This window comes from Musca domestica, unplaced genomic scaffold, assembly GCF_030504385.1.
Source record: "Musca domestica strain aabys unplaced genomic scaffold, Musca_domestica.polishedcontigs.V.1.1 19, whole genome shotgun sequence".
NCBI lineage: Eukaryota > Metazoa > Arthropoda > Insecta > Diptera > Muscidae > Musca > Musca domestica.
Window position 1 is genome coordinate 2,890,824 of NW_026712245.1, and position 22,317 is coordinate 2,913,140.

Here is a 22,317-nt window from a genome sequence, read left to right on the forward strand (position 1 = left end):
AACCTAGCCTTGATGAAAATATGAGGATTTGCAAAGTTCGAGGAAAATCGGATTATGGTTTCTCTTTTTGTGCAAAAAATAATATTTTAAAAATTTCGACCTTTTGTGGGGGAGGTACCAGAAGGAGTGGACCGATACATTTCGTTTTTGCACCAGACCTTGGGCTAACAAAATTATTGGGATGTGTGGAATTTGAAGACTATCGGGCTCTTACATCACATTTTATAAGAGCTTTAATTATTCACAATTTTGACCCTTTGTGGGGGAGGTCCCTGATGGAGTGGACTGATATTGTCCATTTTCGCTCATGACCTAGCACTGATGAAAATATGAGGATTCGCAAAGTTCGAGCAAAATCGGATTATCCTTTCTCTTTCTGTGCAATAAATTATTTTCTTTGAAATTTTTGACATTTTGTGTGGGAGGTACCAGAAGGAGTGGGCCGATATTGCTCATCTCCGAACTCGATCTAAGTTTGACAAAAATATTAATATGTACCAAGTTTGAATGAAATCGGATACTCCCTTCGAGACAGACAGACAGACGGACGGACGGACATCGGTAGATCGATCGAATTTTGGAATTTTAATGGCTTTACCCTGAGATCATTTTTCAATATTTGCCGAATGGAATATTGCGATATGTTCAGGTCACGAGCCATTTTTCGGCCACTGCGACGCGGGGTTCGATAAAGTCGTTCTTTTATTTTTTGAACAATTTCGGCCGATTTTGCTGTTTTCTTCGGTCCACTTCCTTGACGTCGGGCTACGCTACCAGTTTCACGGTAACGAACGATGGTACGAGACACAAGAGATTTATTCACACTTAAATGCTGGAGTGCTCTAACGATAGCCACTTGTGGTTTTCCAGCTAAGTATAAAGAAATCACACTATTACGCTTGAATTCAATCACGAATAACTTTTTTTATGGAAAATTCTCACCAAAATGTTTTTGTACGCTTGTAAACAATATAATAAGCTGTCACTGGGATAATTTTAACAGCTGTCGGACGAGTGGCTTAGAAATGACAGCAGTCTGAAGTTGGTCGCAGTTTTTTCATCTCACCCTGTGAATTCGTAAAATTTCAATATTTTTAATTTTTGAGAATTTTTCAAGAAACTTCTGGTTTTTTTCTCGTCGACCAATTTGGATTGGGGGTACTATAAGTTTGATTGGGCCAAAAATTATGTAACACCTCGAAATATTAGTTTCCCACATAGGAAATTATATATGGATCTTCCTATCTCGCCGAGCTGAGTCGATCTAGCTATGTATGTCCGTCCGTCCGTCTGACCGTCTGTCCATGTTAATTTGTAATCACTCTACAGGTCACAATTATGGCCCGATCTTCACGGAATTTAAAATGGAGGTGGGGCTAGGCCCGAATAGAACCCTATTGCTTTTGGAGATGATCGCATAATATTTAGGGATTGAAATGGACCATAAACTAAAAAGAAACCCGATTTTTCATTTGCTCTATAGGTCGCAATTATAGACCAATCGACGCGGAAGTTAGCATGACGCTAGAGCTTAGGGCTGGGCAGAAGCATTCCAATTTTGATGGTCATCGGGTAATAATAAGTGGATGAAATAGGCCACAACATTTGTGTTAAATAAAAGTCAAATTTTCCATTAAACCGCTAATATTTTAAATCCCCGCGAAAACACAAATAGACGAACAGGTCAATTCTGACCGTTACGTAGATGCCGATAGTAAATATATCGGATATATATATATAGCGAAATATATACAATGTGTATATACTAAGGAAGATAATGTTGCCTCGAGAGAAACATTCCTTCTTAAAGAATATCCGTTTCCTTGATTGGTGAATGAATTCTAATCGGAATTTCGGGTTATTTTTTTATTATTTCTGCAAAAATATTCATATAAATGTACATTAATAGAAGCGCGATTGTGATATAATAGTGGCGCCCAAGGATAATTTTCCTTTACCAAATTTTCTTTATAAAAATTCCGACATTCAAAACTGTGATTTTATCATACGAGAGTTTCCCCGAACAATATTATTACAATACATCCCAATAAACAATTTAACATCCCGTCCGATGTTAGCTAACATTACAGGAATTAAATGAAACTTGCAAAAGTCCCATACAAAGTTCAATACTATTAATCAAATAACTTTCCTAGACTCTTAACAAAACAGCTGGCAAAAAAAGCTCTAAACAAAACACAGAGAAATTTGAAAACAAAGAGTATCTAATCAAATTGTAATGCCGCTCTGCTCTCTCAATGAAACTGGGAACAATTGAACGAAGCAATGTTTGTTTGAATTGTGGGGGGATGCTTCAAGGGGTGTGGGGGGAGCTACATTGGTTGGCATACCACCAATAACAAAAAATACAAAACAGGCTGTAAAACAGGCAACGGCAACAAAATGCTATGTTGTGTGGCGTAAACGAACGTTTGAGCAATAACAAAATGCCATACGTGGCTAGGAAGTGGGCTTGTAAGCATCGCTCGCAAAGCAAAGCAACGCGTCGCATCGCAACATAACGTGCGCTCGACTCATTGACGTCGTCTTTTCTGCTCTGTGTGTGTGTTTTTTTTTGAGGTAGTAGACATTTGTTGTCGTCTGTCGTTGCATAGGACGTCGTCGTTGTCATCGTCGTCATCATAGATGTTGTATTGGTTGTGTGCGTTAATGTTTTTCCTTGTGAACGCAAAAAATGTCGATGGTGAGTTGTAGTAACAGCCGAGATACGACCGACCAGCACAAGTTTTTCCCTCCCCATGACAATGTTTGGCCGGTTGGTTGGTTGGTTGGATGGATGGATGGCGGTTCGGTATTTTTGCCTGGAAAAACAAATTGCCTAGAATGTTGATTTTTTTGCTTTCATTGTTGGCTGGTGAAAAGCGGCAAACATTTTATTGGAGCAACAGTGTGTTTAATTAAAGAGACCCGGGTGGAAAATTGAGAGAGCGCTCGAGAGAGAGGGAGAATTGTGTGTTTTTGAGATTTTTTTTTGTTTGGGGGGAACTCTCTGTTGAATTTTGGCGCTGCCATTTTGGACTCTACTGCCTCAAAACTAATACGAACCATGAAAGGATTTTAGACTGGTTGACTTTAATATATTTTTTAAATGACTTTTTTAAGTACTATCCGACCAAGGATTTTCCATTTTTTAAGAATATTCTTTAAAGATTATTCGACTGGTTATCATGGACTTTTTAACGCATTCTTTTCAAGGACTGTCCGATTTGTTAACAAAAAAATGTAAGGATAATTTTAAGGACCTTGATGCCAATCTCGTGAAAAAGGTAAGAATATTTTCTAAGTTTATCAGAACAAAAATGTAAGGATTTTCAGAATTACAAAAGTAAATTTTGTGTTTGAATCAGAACACTTTTAGGAATTCTTACCATGGATATAAGTGCTACAAAACTGAATTTTCAAAAAATATTTTTGTGTGACCTGATTTTTAGAACTTTTTCGTCAATGACTCCCAGAGCAACCAATGAGGTTTTTAAAGGTATATTTGCAAAATTTTGAGATGAAATAAATTTTCAATGACCATCATTTCAGAGTACATATTATTTTATAAGTTTCTAAAGGATACTTTAAAGGACTTCCTGAAAGCAGAGCAACGAACACGATTTTCTGGACGTTTCTTGAAAATAATGTTTCAAGGACCAGTACAATAACGCATAGCATAAGCATCGATTTCGAAGAATATTTTTAACGCGCCTCTGATCTTTTAGTGAGACTTTATTTAAGAATTTAAGTGTGCATATTTTTCAGAAATACATAATTGGATTTTTTTGTATTTCTATAGGAATTTCTGAGCAATTAAAGTGGATTTTTAGAGAATATTATCTCAAGGACTCTCTGAAAAAAATAGATTTTTTGAAGGCTATATCTTCAAATGTCTTCTAAAATATTTACGCGCAATTTCTTCAAGGACCTTCTCAGCGTAGTTTTTTTGACAAATATTTTCCAAGGACTCATGTGCAAGTGATGTGCATTTTTAGAGGTTATTTATTCAAGGTCTCTCTGAATAATTAAAGTGGATATTCTTCAGGGTCTCCAAGCAATGAAAATCGATTTTTGGAAAATATTTTTTTTTCATTAAAATGAATTCTTGAAGGATTTTTAATTATTCTCTAAACAATTAAAGATGGGAGTTTAAGATTAATAAAATTTTTCTCCGGAATTAGAAATAATGTACTTCTTAAAAATTATTTTTTTCGAAGGCTAAAATTGTTTATACCAATTATATTGCCATGCATTAAAAAAAATGGGTTTTAAGAGAATAAAATGTGTAAGACTAATACTTGTGAATTCCAGGCACTGAAATTAGTGGACTGTGATTCTGCTAGAGCTACAAGACGTATTTATTTTTTTTATCAGAATTTTATGGCACAATTTTAAAAATTCCAATATTTTTTGTGTAAGTTCAAGATTTCAGAATATTGTGGATTTTTATTTTTTTAAAGATAAAAATCGAGGTCTGCAGAAATTAAATTTTCAAAAAAAAAAAAAAAAAAAAATCGATATCTGAAAATTTAATAAAAATCTAAGATCTCAACCATGGTTATTTTAAGAGCTCAAAACTGATAGTAAAAAATCGAGCAATAACTCTAGATCTCAAATTTGTAAATTATTAAAGTTATTTTATTCAAATTTGGAGTTCTTATTTTTTAATGGATTTTCTTTATTTTTCTTGAAATAGTTTTTTTTTTTTAATTTCAGTTGAGATCAGTGATCAGATCAGATTAGATTAGATCACAAAAAGTGACATCAACATCAAATTTCCGGATTTCATGACCATTCCTTCACCCAATACTAAATTTAGTACTAAAAGTGCAATTAAAGTACACATTCCAAAAAACAATCCATGTCTTATTTTCAGATTCAAACAGATTTCACAATAGTAGTACAATTCAGTACTTTTCGAATAATTGTAGTACATATTTCCAAAATCACCTCCATGTATTAACCACAGACAACAACAGAGACCTCAATTGCACATTTCAGGATTCCAGCCCTGTCCCTTCGCTCAATACCAAATTTAGTACCATTTAGTACTTTTGGTACATATATAGGACGCATTTCCAAACTGCCGCTAAATCTCAAACACAGGTACAACTAGTAATCTAAATATTAAATTTTAGAATTTTATTTGTATCCCTTCACCCTATACCAAATATAGTACCATTCAGTACTTTTCGTACAATTATAGTGCATTTTTCCAAAACCACCTCCATATGTCCGGGCTACATATGAACAGCGACCCTTATACCATATTACAGATTTCAAGCACTATCTGCTCACCACATTGTGCCAAATATAGTACTAATTAGTACTTTTTGAGCACATGTAGCACATATTTTTTATACCATTTTTTTTTTATTCGGGCCGGACTTTTAATACACTCCACAACGAGGTAATGAAAACCTTAAAAAAATAAAAGCAAAATTGAATTTAAAATTGAGTGTTTGTAAAATATTTTTGTTTTTAAAAATATAAAAAATCGGCCGGGCCGAACTTTGAATATCCTCCACCGCTTGGAATAAATTTGGCAATTTTCAAAAAAAAAAAAAAATAATAATAATAATAAATAAATAAAAATAAATAAATAAAATAATAATAATAAATTAAATCCGTTAAAAATTATGGACCTGCATCATCAAAATACCGAATATCGGGAGGTATCGCTATATGGGGGCTATACGAAGGCATGGACCTGCACGGACAATCTTCTGTCATAGGTTGTAGTATACATTACAAACTTCAAATATCAAATTTGAAAAAATTCCGGTGAATAATGTCGCTAAAATCATCAAATTACCGAATATTTGGAGGTACCGTTATATGGGAGGCTATACCAAAACGTAGACCTACATGACCCATTTTGAATACCAAAAGTCCTGCAGACATAATATATATTTAAGAAAAATTGGATCAATCTTCTTCATTTCGTTCGGAAGCTAAAGTGATTTCCACAGACGGACGGACATCGCTAAATCGACATGGAATTTTATGCTGATCAAAAATATATATCCATTTTGGGGTCTAAAATGTATATTTCGAGGTGTTACAAACGGAATGACAAGCTTAATATACCCTCCATACTACGGTGGAGGGTATAAAAATAAAACTAGTGTATTTCAAAAACTGAAAACCGTGGATATTCTAGGTATATTTATAACGTTGATTATTTTTAGTAATAAAGATTTTTTTAACTCAAAATATTGGAATTTTAATAATTATTTTTTCAAAGACTAGTAATCGTGAACTTTAAGATTTTTAAAAAATAATGTTCTAAAAACTCAATGTCATTTTTAAAAAATATTTTTTTATTTAATTCGATAATAGACCCATTTAAGGTTTTCAAAAACTTGAATTTTTTTAGATCATTTTTTTTTTTAATTTTTTTAGTTCAAAAACTCAAAATTACGGATTTTTAATATAAAATCTTCAACAAACTTTATCAAAATTAAAAAAAAAATAAATAAATAAAATCTGGGACTTTTGACCTGTTAATATTTGGTCTAGACCTAGAAGTTCTGTATATCCTTATATTTTTTTTTTCAAGGACTACAGACGTGGATTTATTTCAAGAATTTACAATTGTGGATTTTTAAACTGTTTTTGTTCATAACCTGTTTTTTTGAAGGGATTACACTTACAAAAATCAAACAATTCAATATATAAATAGGAATTATTTAAGTTATTTTTCAACAACTAAAATTTAAAAAAAATATTTTTTTTTTCATTTAGAGATTTTTCCAAGGACTGGAGATAACAGATTTTTAATAAAAATTTAATAAAGATTTTAAATTTATTCTAGTTTAGACTATTTTTCGAGAACTATTGTTTAAGTTTTTTTTAGATTTAGAATTTTATGAAGTGCAGACAATGCAGGATATGGACAATTGCAGACAATGCAGGATAATGAATTTCTTAGGAACATTTTTCGAAGACTATGACATGAATTTTCTAGGACTATTAGGAATACTATCATGAATATTGAAAAAATATTTAAGATCTACTATCTACTTCTAGGACTATTAGGAGTACTATCATGAATATTAAAAAAATATTTAAGATCTACCACAGTATTCTCCAGGATATCACAAATATATAAATTTCACAAATATTTTGTTATGGTTTTAATTTTTTTGTTTTTTTTTTTTTTTGGATTCCATTTGATTTTCTTCGAAGGCCTTTAAAATGACAACCATAGAGATTTGTAACTGAATTTTTCAAGAATAAAATAACAATATTTAGGAATTTTTAAGAATGTTCTTCAAAGAATATAAAGGTATTTTTCGTCGATTTTTAAGTATATCTTCCACTTTCATATCTACATTTTGGTCGGAAAGCTTCAATCAAAATGGCAACGTTGGCCCATAATAAAAACCGCCAAAAAATATGTGTGTCGCGTTGCCTTCCATTGTTATGTGAGGAAGGAAAGGAAAATCTGGTGAAAAGTGAATGAGATTGTCGGTTTATGGGAGCGGGTCGGTTGGCTGCGTGGTTCTTTGGGTTATTGGAGAATCTGTTTGCTCTGAGCAAACGTGTTGGAGCACTAGAGCATGGAGTAAAGCATTTATAGAGAAAATCGGATGAAGGAAAAACTTTCCTTCAATACCAGAGATATGCTGTTGTTGTTGTCTCTTTGTGGTTGTGATTTGATGATGTTGTTGTATTTTCTGGATGCGATGAGAGTAAAGTTTATGGATTTGAACGAACATAACAAAATGCTGGCTGGCTGAGTGTTCGTTTGGTTTGGTTGGGTTGCCTGTTGGTTGTGTGAATTTTGTTGTTGTAATTTGCCATTTTTTTTTTGGTTTTTGGTCGTATACCCGACCCGACGATGGCGTTTTGCGATGGCTATGACGACTACGACCACGTCGGCTCCATTGTATGGATGCTGTAGTAAAATCAACATTTTCAGTTTGCTGCTGAACGTTGTTTTCAAAAGAAGACCAGAAACGAACGAACGAAGAAGTCGTGCGACAAAATCCATTTTATTTTACAATTTTCCATTATCCCTAAAACGCCAGCAAAATCAAAATCCACAACATTTTCATGGAGCAGTTTTTTTGTTAAAGTGAAGTAAAAAAAAGAAAATCAAAGAAAAAATAAAACAAGAATTGCAAAAATTAAAACAAAATAAATTTTTGCGGGTCCCAAGAGCAACAAAAGCAAAAAAAAAAGGCAAGTGTTGGTGGCTATGTTGAAAACAAATTCCTAGGAAATTGCAACAAACGGGCTATCGGAAAAGTGGCTTAGAAAAAGGTAAATACACGCACGACTGAATATGTATAACTATTTTAAAGTACGGGAGTTTGACAAAAAAGTTCCGAAGAATTATTGAAAAAAAAAATCGTAAATAAAATTTTTCCTGGAAAAAAGTGCCAAACAAAAATTTGAAAAAAAAAACGCAAAGGAAAAATATTGCAAAAGGAAAAAAATGCGATTTGAAGAGTCCATTGAAGAGTGCCAAAAGGCCATGGTGTCAAAGTGTTTCATTGAGTGAGCGAGCGAGTGAGTGAGTGAATAAATGTGTACCATTTCATTACTTCAGCTGAAGAGCAAAAAGTTGTCCCCCTCTCGATTTCTTCGCGCAAGAAAAAGGAAAGTCAAAAAAGGCTGGCTGGGATGGCTGGCAGGCTGGTTCGTTGGGTTGGATTGCATGGTTTGTTGATTGAAGCCCAAAATCCCATTCATATACACTTTTAATAATCATATACAGTGCCGGAGGAGGTAGTGCTGATTTTTTTTTCTCCAACTTCTTCTTCGGTGGCGCTTTTGGGGTGCCTGCTGACGGAGAGTCACGATTGACCTACCACCCCCCACACACACGGTACTACTCCGTTTTATTGCCCTCTATCCACAACTCTCTATTACTACCAGCCTGGCTGGATGTTAAACCAAAGGTTGACTGGATAGATGGATGGATAGAAGTTGAAGTTGGATTGCTTGTTTGGTGTTACATTAACTGTGGTCCAAACAACCAACAAACCAACCGACCGACCGACCAACTGCCTCAGTGAGTGAGTAAGTGCCTGGCTAGGCCATCACCATCATCATAATATTCTACAATGGCTATGGCCAACAACAGCAACTACACAACAAAGCTGAAGAACTACCACAACACAAAATAACAACAACCAACAACCGATGACGATGTTGTTGTGACTCTGAATCTGACTCTGTTTGGGGACCATTGAGAAGAAGAAGTAGCCTTCTTCGCCTTCCTTCTCCGACGTTTTTTTTTTAGTCGCATGTTTTTAATGCTGACACTTCATTAATCGTAACCCAGTGGGTGAGAGATGAGATGATTTGATTGTATGTATGCCTATGTGTCTCTCTGTCTGTCTCTAATGTTTGTATGTCGTTCCGTCGTTTGTTTGTTTGTTTATATATCTCTGTTCATTTGCCTAGTTTGCTCCATAAAAATTTACAATACATGAGAGTGTGTTAGGCTGTGTGTGTGTGGTGGCATAAAATGATTTGCAAAACAAAAAAAATAATAATATAATTTTACACACACAGAGAGATGCCAACACACACATACATGTGGAGAAGAGGAACCTCTTAACAACTTCTCACACAACACAATTTGTATTTCATTCGTAGTTTTTTTTTTTTGTTTCTGGCCAACTTCATAGTTGATGACTTTCTTCCTCTCGTTTAGATTGTTTTCGGACAACATCATTGGCATTTCGAGCATTAGTTACAGTCGAACTTGGTTGGAATGAATTTGTTGGCCGCGATAATTGTTTTAGTTTGGCTCAAATTACAATATTTATATGGGGATAAAGAGATGATGAGTTGGAGTTTTTTTTTTGTGAATTAAATTGAAACATTTTATTGAAGCTATCTTTTGAAATATGACCTATTCAATTTCAATACCCGGTGGTTTATTATACACTTTACCATGCTATGGAGGGTATATTAACTCTGTTATTCCGTTTATACTCATGTCAAACCCAACAAAGTATATAAATTCTTAATCAGCGTAAAATTCCAACCATCTGTCTGTCTATTGTAATCATGATATCTTTCGAACAAAATGAAATAAAATCGTACACAGATGTGTATTTTAGCGATATTTTTACCGGGATTATTTCAAATTTCGTATTTAAAATTCACAATACGTTCTACAGCCTATGACAAAAAAACACGTATGTAGGTCCATGTCTTAGTATAGCCTCCATATAACCATACCTCCCGATATTCGGCATTTTGATCATTTTAGCGGTATTATTCACCAAAGTTGTTTTAAACTCCGTAATTGAAGTTCGTTTATGAAGGAATACGTCTTCGTAAAGCCGCCATTTACGGATTATCATTTGAGAGGTTTTTTACGATGAATTTTTTTTTAAATATTTTAAGTTCTTTCAAAAGAGTAGTAATAGTATTAAAAGTTCGGCTCGACCGAAATTGGCTGCTTTTTTACTTGTGTTTGGATGAAAAACAATAAAATATAAAAATTCAGATGTTGGGAAATTTATTTAAATTGACGATGCGAATTTTCAGGGAACGGTTGAAAAGTAATATTTATAAAATTTCATTTTTAATTAAAAAAATATATATATGACCTCAATAAATATTTCTGCTTCAATATAAACTGTTTCGGACTAAAGAAAATTTGGGCTATAAAAACAAGCAATTTTCGTATATTTAATTATATTTTGACTTGGCACGAAAGAATTGTATTGATACATCCTATCTTCACACCAGATCTTTTGTCAATGGAAATATTGGGATGTGTGAAATGTGATGAGAATCAGTTGCTCCTTTCACATTTTATGAGATATATATTTATTCAAAAGAGTTACCAGAATATGTGGACCGTTATAACCCATATTCACATCAGATCTTTTGCCAATAAAAATATTGAGATGTGTGAAATTTGAGGAGAATCGGGTGCTTATTTCGCATTTCAAGAAATTGAAATATTCAAAACTTTGACCCCTTATAAATTTTCACGCCAGATCTTTTGCCAATCAAAATATTGGGATGAGCGACAAAAGACAATCGGATGCTTATTTCCTATTTTATTAAATTTATTATTATTCAATATTTGATACGGAAACCCCTAGACCTACTCCAAACGTCCTAAAACGGATTTGGTCCAAAGAGACCTAGGGTCTAAGCCGTTTTTTCGATGAGTCACGTTTTGGCCGTATCAAATTATATATTCTCTCTGTAGCAACGTGGCAGAGTGTATAAAAAATTGTAGATTTCTGAAATATTCTAAATAGCTTAAATTATTTTTTTTTGTTGCAAAATAGTCATTGTTTTTATTGTTTTTTTTTTTTTTTTTTTTTAACGAAGTCCTTTTATTTATTCTTTACAAGGATGTGAGGCAGATATTCCATGGTTTCGGAGGAGCCAACAATCCTTATCAGTTCATTTGGTTTTTGTCCTATATATTTGGTTACACTGTGCAAAAACAAAAAAATAAATAAAGGAAAAATGAAGCAGAACGTATATACGTATATACGCACTGTGAAGTTACCTATATAGAGTGGCCATGTTTCCCTCACTTAAATATATTTCGGATAATGATTCTTTGGAATCGTTGTATCTTAGGTATATAGTGTCTTTGACAATATTACTGATAGCAATAACAGAATTATTTTGGTTGCAATTTTATACCCTTCACCATACTATGGAGGGTACATTAAATTTGTCATTCCGTTTGTAACTCCTCGAAATACTCATGTCACACCCAACAAAGTATGTATATTCTTGATCCGCGTAAAATTCTAAATCGATTTAGTGATGTCCGTCTGCCTGTCTGTCTGTCCGTCTGTCTTTCGAACGAATTGATATAGAAGGCTAAAATTTTGCACACATGTTTATTTTGCCAGAAGGTAGGTAAGTTCGTAAATTGGCCATGTAGGTCCACGTTTTCATATAGCCCCCATATAACGGTACATCTAGATATTCGGTATTTTGACGATTTTTGGAATTGTTTTAAATTTGGCATTTGAAGTTCTTAATGGATACTACAGCCTATGACAGAAAATTGTCTGTGCAGGTCTACGTCTTCATATAGTCCCCATATAACGATACCTCCCAATATTCGGTATTTTGATGATTTTAGCGTCATTATTCACCGGAGTAGTTTCAAATTACGTATTTAGAGTTCGTAATGGGAACTACAGTCTGTGACAGAAAATTGTCTATGCAGGTCCAGGTCTTCGAATAGGCCCCATATATCCCTTCCCTATATTCGGTATTTTGACGATTTTAGGTACAATACTTACCGAAATTGTTGGAGATGTCACACTTGATGTTCGTAATGAATGCTACAGCCTGTGACAGAAAATTTTCTATGCAGGGCCAGGTCTTCATATAGCTCCGATATAACAGTACCTCCCTATATACGGCATTTTGATGATTTTAGCTACATTATTTACCTTTTATTTTAAATTTCGAATTTGAATATGGTAATGGCTTATGACAAACAAAGCCTATGTAGGTCCACGTCGTATAGACCCTTATATAAGGGCTATATTCGGTATTTTTAAGATTTTAACAGCATTTTTTATGGATTTTTTTTTTTTACTTTCCAAATTTGTTTCAAATGGTGGAGGGGTTCGGCCTCGACGAACTTACTGCTTTTTTATAGAATGATTTAAACAAATCTACAATTATTTTCGAGCATATCCATTCTTGGTTCGAAAGTTTCTTAACAAGTATTTTATAATTTTTTACAGACGAGAAATTCGTGAAGATTATTTTAATAAATTCGCAATTTTGTTGTTGCAAAATAGGTAGGCTTAATCCCGTTATTGTTGTTTTTATAAAAACAACGTTTGTTTATTAGTGGAGAGTGAGTGAGAAAGAGTAGTGTAGCAATGTTTACCAGGAAAATATTTGATACCAATTAAAAAAGATTGTGGCATTAATGTTGCTAAGCAATACTTAATGTTGCTAAGCAATAAAATTTTAAAAATTCAAAATATTTTCAAATAGATCAACTATTGTTGGCCAGAATACTCAACATTTCCCTATTTCTATTACATTTCGCATAGTGAGATTTGTTGATAACTTTAAGAAATCTTGCTTTTTTAATATCATTCAACTTTTTTTGCAATTAATCCGGAAAATACTTTTCTCCATATAACTTAGGTTTGGGAAAATCAGGGATTAATTTCATCCCGTATCAATTTTTTAAAATTTTCATCGCCTGTGGAATGTGTGTCCATATATTTAATTTTAATTCCCAAATAAAAATAATCAAAATAATAAATAAGAATAAAAAATAAAAAAAAAATCTACTAATAGTGGAGTTACCACAAAAGATGGACCTGTGTCTGGTGGCTCATTTTCAAATTGACACCAGCCTGGTGTCAAGGAATGTAAATTACATTCGTACCCTTAAGACATACTTCGTTTGCTAACATTGTTATCATTTTAAAAAATTTAGAACAGTAATTAACGAAAAATAATTCAATTTCATTATTAATTCTGTAGAATAATCGGAGAATGCTTCTTCTTTCTTAGACTACTTCTGAATTTATTTTATATTATTGAGGTAGGTATTCGGTAGTATTAAAATAATATTTTCTCTAATCTCTGACCCTTACCCTTTTTACAAAAAAATTGTGTGTTCAAAACGTATTATCTTGCCGAAATGGATGTAATATGACATTCTGAGATCTACATATTGTAGGGGGTATAAAAAGTTATGTCCATGACTGACTCTCTTTGGTACCAAATACTCCATTGTGACATGCAATTAATAAATATTCATTAACATCATAAACATATTCCACTGTATCTGTTTAATTTCTTTTTCTTTTTTTTTTTGGACATGGACAAAACTTTAAGCTGTTATCTCTACCAATAATGTTGAATAGCAACAACTTCATGGAGCGCCTTCGACAACGTTGTCATCGTTGTCGTTGTTGTTGCTGCTATATTCAATTTCAGATTTTTGCTACATCACACACAGACATACGCACACACACAGAAAAAAGGTCTATTAACATTTTTCTTGCTGTTGTTGTCACTGGCTAAAAATAGTTATTTGATCTATATATTTGCCATATTTACATATACCACGAATGTATGCACGTTTGTGCGGGTGTGTGTGTGTGTATGCACGTATGTTTGTGTTTATACGTTGTACATGTGTCAACAATAACGACGACATAAGTTTTATTTACGAACATATGTGTGCATCCGATTGCACAGTGTTCGGAAGGTGTATGACAGTATTCAAAAAAATTAATAACTATATTTTTCCTGAAATGTATTCAAAACAACTCAGCGAGTTTCAGTAGGTGGACGATATATACCCTCATAATTTCATTCATAGTGGAGCAATATTGCCCATACTCGATTCTGGCTTTAACTTATTTCAATAATAGTCTGAACAGCATTGTGTACTCCCATAAAATAAGATTTGATTAAAGTTGGATACTGATTTTACACTTAACTAGAGTTATTTTTGGTTAACATTTTTATTTTAAGAGGGAGGTTCAATTAGGGTTGAATCGATTTTTTTCCATTTTACCACCTAACATAAGGCTGAATCAATTATTTATATGTTCGAAGTTTGAGCGCAATTGGATTTCTGCTTGGAGAATTATAGAGCAAATAATTTTCTTTAAAAATTTTTTACCTTTTTTGCGGAAGTCTAAATTTTGTAAAAGTATCACAAAGTAATAGTTTTCGACCAAATTAGATGTTCCGAGAGTTATCGTGTGCACAGACAGAGACAAAGACCTAAAATGGTAAAGACTAGACAAAATGCATTCTGAGCAAATGGTTTGTGGCTATACTACCTTGAATAACAGCTCATGACAAAGGCATGTTAATATAAAAAACACAACTATAAGAAAGAATGACAAATAAAAGTTTGGATAATCCAAAATATTGGTTTCAAAATTCTATTCCATATACCTTTCCAAATAATTGCATACTGCCTTAGCGGTTTAAATTGCTTAACATTGGTAACTATGTTGTTACGATATCATAACAACAGAGGTATTTTTCACAGGGTTGCCATATTTTGACTCTGTCTTGTCCCATCTTTATACTTCTATGTCTTTGACAGAGAGAGGGATGGGCATGGCTAGATCGACTCCAAATGTCCTTAAACAAATTTCGACCAAAGAAACCTTGGGTCTAAAACTGTTATTTTGATGAGGCACATTTTAGCCGAATCAAATGATATATTCAAGATTTTTAGTTTGATGTTCCTTGAATAAAATTCTTAAAAAGGTCGTCGAAAAAAATATTCTATAAAAATCCACGTATTTGGCCTGGATGAACTTGAGGGCCTTTCAAAGCGTATTCTTTAAAAAATCCAGTTTATGGCCTGGAGAATCCTTGAAAAAAAATATTCTCAAAAAGGTACTAGAGGGTCTTTGAAAGAATGTTCTTCAATAATCAAGGCTTAAAGTCCTTTAAAAGAATTATTCTTTATTAATTTGATAGTTCTGATCCCTAAAATAAATTTAAGAAATCGACGATAATTGGTCAAATGGTCCTTGAAAAAAAATCTTGAAAAATCATTGGAAAATATTCTTTAAAAACTCCACGTTGATCCTTGAAGTATAGTCTAAAAAAACCAAGTTGATCTTTGAAAAAATATTGAAAAATAGAAGTTGATCAAGTTGACGTTTGATGGTCTGTTGGTCCTTGAAAAAAATATTCTTTAAAAAATCCACGTTTGATGGTCTGCTGGTCCTTGACAAAATATTTTTTAAAAAGTGCAAGTTGGATGGTCTGTTGGTCCTTGAAAAAATATTCTTTAAAAAATCCACGTTTATTGTGGGGTTGTTCCTTGAAAAAATATTCTTTAAAAAATCCACGTTCATTGTAGGGTTGTTCCTTGAAAAAATATTCTTTAAAAAATCCACGTTTATTGTGGGGTTGTTCCTTGAAAAAATATTCTTTAAAAAATCCATGTTCCTGTTGGTCCTTGAAAAAATATTCTTTAAAAAATCATCGTTTGATGCTCTGTTGCTCCTTAAAAAAATATTCTTTAAAAAAATCCTCGTTTGATGGTCTGTTGGTCCTTAAAAAAAATATATTCTTTAAAAAATCCACGATTGATGGTCTGTTGGTCCTTGAAAAAAAATATTCTTTAAAAAATCCACGTTTGATGGTCTGTAGCTCCTTGAAAAAATATTCTTTAAAAAAATCCTCGTTTGATGCTCTGTTGCTCCTTGAAAAAAATATTCTTTAAAAAAATCCACGTTTATTGTTGGGTTGGTCCTTGAAAAAATATTCTTTAAAAAAATCCACGTTTATTGTTGGGTTGGTCCTTGAAAAAATATTCTTTAAAAAATCCAAGTTTATTGTGGGGTTGGTCCTTGAAAAAATATTCTTTAAAAAATCCACGTTTGATGGTCTGTTGGTCCTTGAAAAAATATTTTTTAAAAAATCCACGTTTGATTGGTCCTTGAAAAAATATTCTTTAAAAAATCCACGTTTGATTGGTCCTTGAAAAAATATTCTTTAAAAAATCCACGTTTGATGGTCTGTTGGTCCTTGAAAAAATATTCTTTAAAAAATCCACGTTTGATGGTCTGTTGGTCCTTGAAAAAATATTCTTTAAAAAATCCACGTTTGATGGTCTGTTGGTCCTTGAAAAAATATTCTTTAAAAAATCCACGTTTGATGGTCTGTTGGTCCTTGAAAAAATATTCTTTAAAAAAATCCACGTTTCTGTTGGTCCTTGAAAAAAATATTCTTTAAAAAATACACTTTTATGTTTATGCTTGAAAAAATAATATTTAAAAATCCACGTGTATATTGATCTTTGAAAAATATTCTTAAAAAAATTCACGTTTCTGTTGGTGTTTGAAAAAATATTCTTTAAAAAATCCCCGTTTGATGGTCCGATGGTCCTTGAAAAAATATTCTTTAAAAAATCCCCGTTTGATGGTCCGATGGTCCTTGAAAAAATATTCTTTAAAAAATCCCCGTTTGATGGTCCGATGGTCCTTGAAAAAATGTTCTTTAAAAATCCACGTTTGGTGGTCTGATGGTCCTTGAAACAAATATTCTTTAAAAAATCCGCGTTTGATGGTCTGTTGGTCCTTGAAAAAATATTCTTTAAAAAATCCACGTTTGATGGTCTGTTGGTCCTTGAAACAAATATTCTTTAAAAAATCCACGTTTGATGGTCTGTTGGTCCTTGAAACAAATATTCCTTAAAAAATCCGCGTTTGATGGTCTGTTGGTCCTTGAAAAAATATTCTTTAAAAAATCCACGTTTGATGGTCTGTTGGTCCTTGAAACAAATATTCTTTAAAAAATCCCCGTTTGATGGTCCGATGGTCCTTGAAAAAATATTCTTTAAAAAATCCCTGTTTGATGGTCCGATGGTCCTTGAAAAAATATTCTTTAAAAAATCCCCGTTTGATGGTCCGATGGTCCTTGAAAAAATGTTCTTTAAAAAATCCACGTTTGGTGGTCTGATGGTCCTTGAAACAAATATTCTTTAAAAAATCCGCGTTTGATGGTCTGTTGGTCCTTGAAAAAATATTCTTTAAAAAATCCACGTTTGATGGTCTGTTGGTCCTTGAAACAAATATTCTTTAAAAAATCCACGTTTGATGGTCTGTTGGTCCTTGAAACAAATATTCTTTAAAAAATCCGCGTTTGATGGTCTGTTGGTCCTTGAAACAAATATTCTTTAAAAAATCCGCGTTTGATGGTCTGTTGGTCCTTGAAAAAATATTCTTTAAAAAATCCCCGTTTGATGGTCCGATGGTCCTTGAAAAAATGTTCTTTAAAAAATCCACGTTTGGTGGTCTGATGGTCCTTGAAACAAATATTCTTTAAAAAATCCGCGTTTGATGGTCTGTTGGTCCTTGAAAAAATATTCTTTAAAAAATCCACGTTTGATGGTCTGTTGGTCCTTGAAACAAATATTCTTTAAAAAATCCACGTTTGATGGTCTGTTGGTCCTTGAAACAAATATTCTTTAAAAAATCCGCGTTTGATGGTGTGTTGGTCCTTGAAACAAATATTCTTTAAAAAATTTACGTTTGATGGTCTGTTAGTCCTTGAAAAAAATATTCTTTAAAAAATCCATGTTTGATGGACTTTTGGTTCTTGAAAAAAATATTCTTTAAAAAATCCAAATTTGATGGTCTGTTTGTCCTTGAAAAAATATTCTTTAAAAAAATCCACGTTTCTGTTGGTCCTTGAAAAAATATTCTTTAAAAAATCCACGTTTCTTTGGTCCTTGAAAAAATATTCTTTAAAAAATCCACGTTTCTGTTGGTCCTTGAAAAAATATTCTTTAAAAAATCCACGTTGGGATGGTCCGTGAAAAAATATTCTTTAAAAAATCCATGTTTATTGTTCGGATGGTCCTTGATAAAATATTCTTTAAAAAATCCACGTTTGATGGTCTGTTGCTCCTTGAAAAAAATATTCTTTAAAAAATCCACGTTTGATGGTCTGTTGCTCCTTGAAAAAAATATTCTTTAAAAAATCCACGTTTGATGGTCTGTTGGTCCTTGAAAAAATTCCCGTTCGATGGTCTGTTGGTACTTGAAAAAATATTCTTCAAAAATTTAAAATAATTTGTTTATGAATTTTTTTTCTGTACTTATTGTCTGCTATATTTTGTCCCACTGTAATTAATATCACATTAATTACTTTTTAAATGGAACGAACTTTTAATCTCATAATGAGCCCATTATCTGACACTGTGCATCAGAGTATAAAGTATGCAGGCGCGTGTTAACCTATCCGGCATTTTGGCCTGTCTGCCTATCTATCTGTCCGTCCGTCCGTTCGTCGGCAATGCAAATGTGTGCGCCATGAGTGGGAGCGTGATTGTGTACTTTTAACAAACATACTCAAAACGTGTTGTACAAAATGTAATCAAACCGTATGTAATTTGCAATATTTTGTACATTTTTTCCCTGACTGCCTGCCTTCCTGCCCCTCCAACAAAAAAAGATCGGCCTGTTTCTTCCATTGCGGCAGCAGTTCACTTGCCTGCTCCACTTGCCATTTACAGACATACAAACATATATATCATCTGTATTTACTACCACCAACACCGCCACCATCATCGCCACCCCATTACAGGCATATCGCGAAGAGATTATTGCAATTTTCCGTAATGGAATGACAACACATTGGAAAAGCAACCAAAAGCTGAGCGGAAAAAATATTCTGGCCAAAGACAACGAAAAAAAAAACATGACTGGCGAAAAAAATTAAAAAAAAATATGACGGCTATATTTAGCCCGGTTCAAATTGAAACAAGAAATATTAATATTGTTGTTGTTATTTTTCGCTTATACCCATATGTATGTGTGGGTGTTCGGGGGCAGCGCGTAGAGTGGTAGGCTTTTAGTCATATGGACCAAGTCAGCCATGCATGGCATTCATCCATCCATCCATCCACTGAGTCAGGCAGCCAGCCTGCCATCTATGTATCATCATCATAGTCATCCATCCAGTCATCGAGTTCGGAGTATTCATATTTAACCTCGCTTTGTTTTCAGAGTTGCTGTTGTTTTTTTTTTTGTTTCTTTCTATGTTTGGTGGAACTTCCGTGATCATCAGCCATTAGCTGGGGCTGAATGTGTGCCAAACTCACACTCACCCACACCCACACCCACACACTTTATCACCCTAGCCCGAGAATTGGAGTAACATCTTCAAAGGTGCCTGCCGACCAAACGACCGACCAAGAAGACATTGTCCCAAGTGATTGAGACATTTTGTGTGGCAAATTCCTTTGTATTATTTGTCAAGTGGTCGGCATTCCGAGCATGTGTGTGTGGGAGAGAGGAGTCCTCACTCGTGTGCTTGTGTGTGTGAGTGTGTCTGTGTGCCAGCGATTAGGCTGCCAGGAAGTGATTGAAAAAGTGTACCACCAACAGCCAACATAAAACATTTGCTAAATTGTTATAATCATCAATGTGTAGTTGACACACTCGTATTAGCAGGGCTTTCCGGTTATTTTACAATAACTTTAACTTCGGATCGGTCCTTAGGAAGACTAAAAGAATGAATGAAAGAAGGGAAAAAATGTCCGTTTCTTTCATTGACATACTTGACATTCCTCTTTGCATTCCTTAACAATAAAAGACAATTTAATTTCATTTTTGGCTACATATGTCAAGCCATATCCTGGGGTCATTTGTTCAACCAAGGCCTGGTCTTCCGCTAATGGCAGAGTGCGTATGTGTATCTGTGTGGGTGTGTGTCCAGTAACAAACCATAAATTGGTCACAAATCTCTCTTTTTTTCTGTGTGTGTGTGTGTGTGTTTGCAGTCCATACCTACGGTAAAGCATATGCCAGATTAGATCATTGTTGTTGTTGTTGCCATTGTTTGTCATCCAATAACTTCACTTGATTGAGGTCCAATGGCCAATTATTTTGCCGCGAGCCTTAATTTTTGTTATGCTTTGATTTTGTTCTCAGTTCAGTTCAGTTTTCGGATTCCGTTGTAGTTAGGAATGTTTTGTTAGGGGAAACTTTAAGGCAAATTGTTGGATTAATTGGTTGTCATTACCATGGCTGGAGGGGAGGTTGGCTATTGTTTTTTGCATAGAAAAAATGTTGTTCGATATTAATTTACATAGCCTCTTTGCAATTATAACCCTTTGGTTATAAGCTGTACTGTCCAAACTTAGACCAGAAATCATGTTTTGCTTTAAACCATAACTTCGAAATGAATTCGAGGGTGTTCTTCGAAGAAGTATTCTTGGGGGTATACCAGAAATCGAGTGAACTCTAGTTTTCTATGCCACCCGAATAAGAGGTTTTGCTCGGTTTTTGAGTGGGAGTAAAATTCGCTTAAATCTGCCAATTGTCTCTTTGGACCAAATCCGTTTCAGTACATTTGGAGTCGATCTAGCGATGTCCGTCCATCCGTCTGTCTGACTGATGTGCACTATAACTCTCGAAGGGAGTATCCAATTTGGTCCAAAATTGGTACATCCTAAAATTTTTGTCAAACTTAGATCAAGTTCGGAGATGGGCAATATCGATCCACAGCCTTGAACGTTGATTTTTTTGAAATATTATTTCAAGTACCATAAGATTGCAAAAACATGGACATTTTAAAAATACCATCCAACCATCAGATCCAGCCTTTGGGAATTGTTGAATTACGCGGACCATCAGAGCGACCAAGTCGGACTTTTATTTATTTATTTTTTTTGTGATCATCAGACCCAACAAAGTGAATTTGGAAAAACGTTTTTTGAAAGACCATTAGGGCCAAGAAAGTGAGTTATTTTTTTAACATTTCTTAGGGGACAGGGGACTTTTTTTTGGTTAAAACGATCTTAAAAGCGGATTTTTGAAAATATTTTTTCATTGACCATTGACGCTCTACGTTGATTTTTTATACCCTCAGTCATATGGCTAGAGAGGGTATATATTATTTGATACGGTCAAAACGTGCCTAGTCGAAATAACGGTCTTAGACCCTAGGTCTCTTTGGACCGAATCCGTTTCGAAACATTTGGAGTCAATCTAGCGATATCCGTCAGTCCTTCTGTCTGACTAATGAGCACGATAACTCTCGAAGAGAGTATCCGATTTGGTCCAAACTTGGTACATTCTAATACTTCTATCAAACTTAGATCGAGTTCGGAGATGGGCGATATCGATCCACTCCTTCTGGTACCTCCCCCACAAAAGGCTAATATTTTCACAGAAAATAATTTAACTCATAAAACAAGAAATAATTATCCAATTTTGTGCAAACTTTCCAAATCTTAATACTTTTTATCAGTCCTAGGTCAGATGTAAAATTGGGCAATATTGGTCTGCTCCATGCAGTACCTGTCTCACAAAGGATCAAAATAATATAACTCTTAAAAAATGTGAAATAAGAGTACATTTCGGCACATTCCACTGTCTCTCTTAACAGAAGATCTGGTATAAAGATGAAATATATCGGTCCATTCGTTCCCCAAAGCGGATCAACATTTTTAATTACCATGAAGTTCACAAAACGCGAAATCAGCAATTATTGGCATTCGTAGCCAAAAGTCAAACTGAAAAGGCTTGCCATTATTGATGTAAAGGAGTTCGTTTTGCCTACTTTGACTTCTTTTATGATTATTCAAATTGCTGACCCTCTATGGAGAAGGTTCCGCAGGAATGGGCCAATATTGTTCATTTCATATTGGAACTAAATAAATACGATATAAATATTGCGACGTGCCAGGTTTGGACTATACAGGATGAGATTAAAAAAACTGCAACAAACTCAAACGCCATAATTTCTACATTTTTTCTTTAAATTTTATTGAATGAAAGCAAAAAATATCGGAAATAGCATCAAATTTTAGAATAACTTTAGATTTCTTCG

At 33.7% G+C, this 22,317-nt stretch overlaps 1 protein-coding gene across 1 annotated transcript in view; it reads left to right on the forward strand.

The window, feature by feature from the left end:
* The first annotated feature begins 7,800 nt into the window (after nucleotides 1-7,800).
* LOC101898375 (uncharacterized) overlaps nucleotides 7,801-22,317 on the forward strand; it is a 137,432-nt gene continuing 122,915 nt past the window's right edge. Inside the window, exon 1 of the mRNA XM_059121135.1 lies at nucleotides 7,801-8,274. The gene's annotated coding sequence lies outside the window, so the exon portion shown is untranslated. The remainder of the gene's footprint in view (nucleotides 8,275-22,317) is intronic.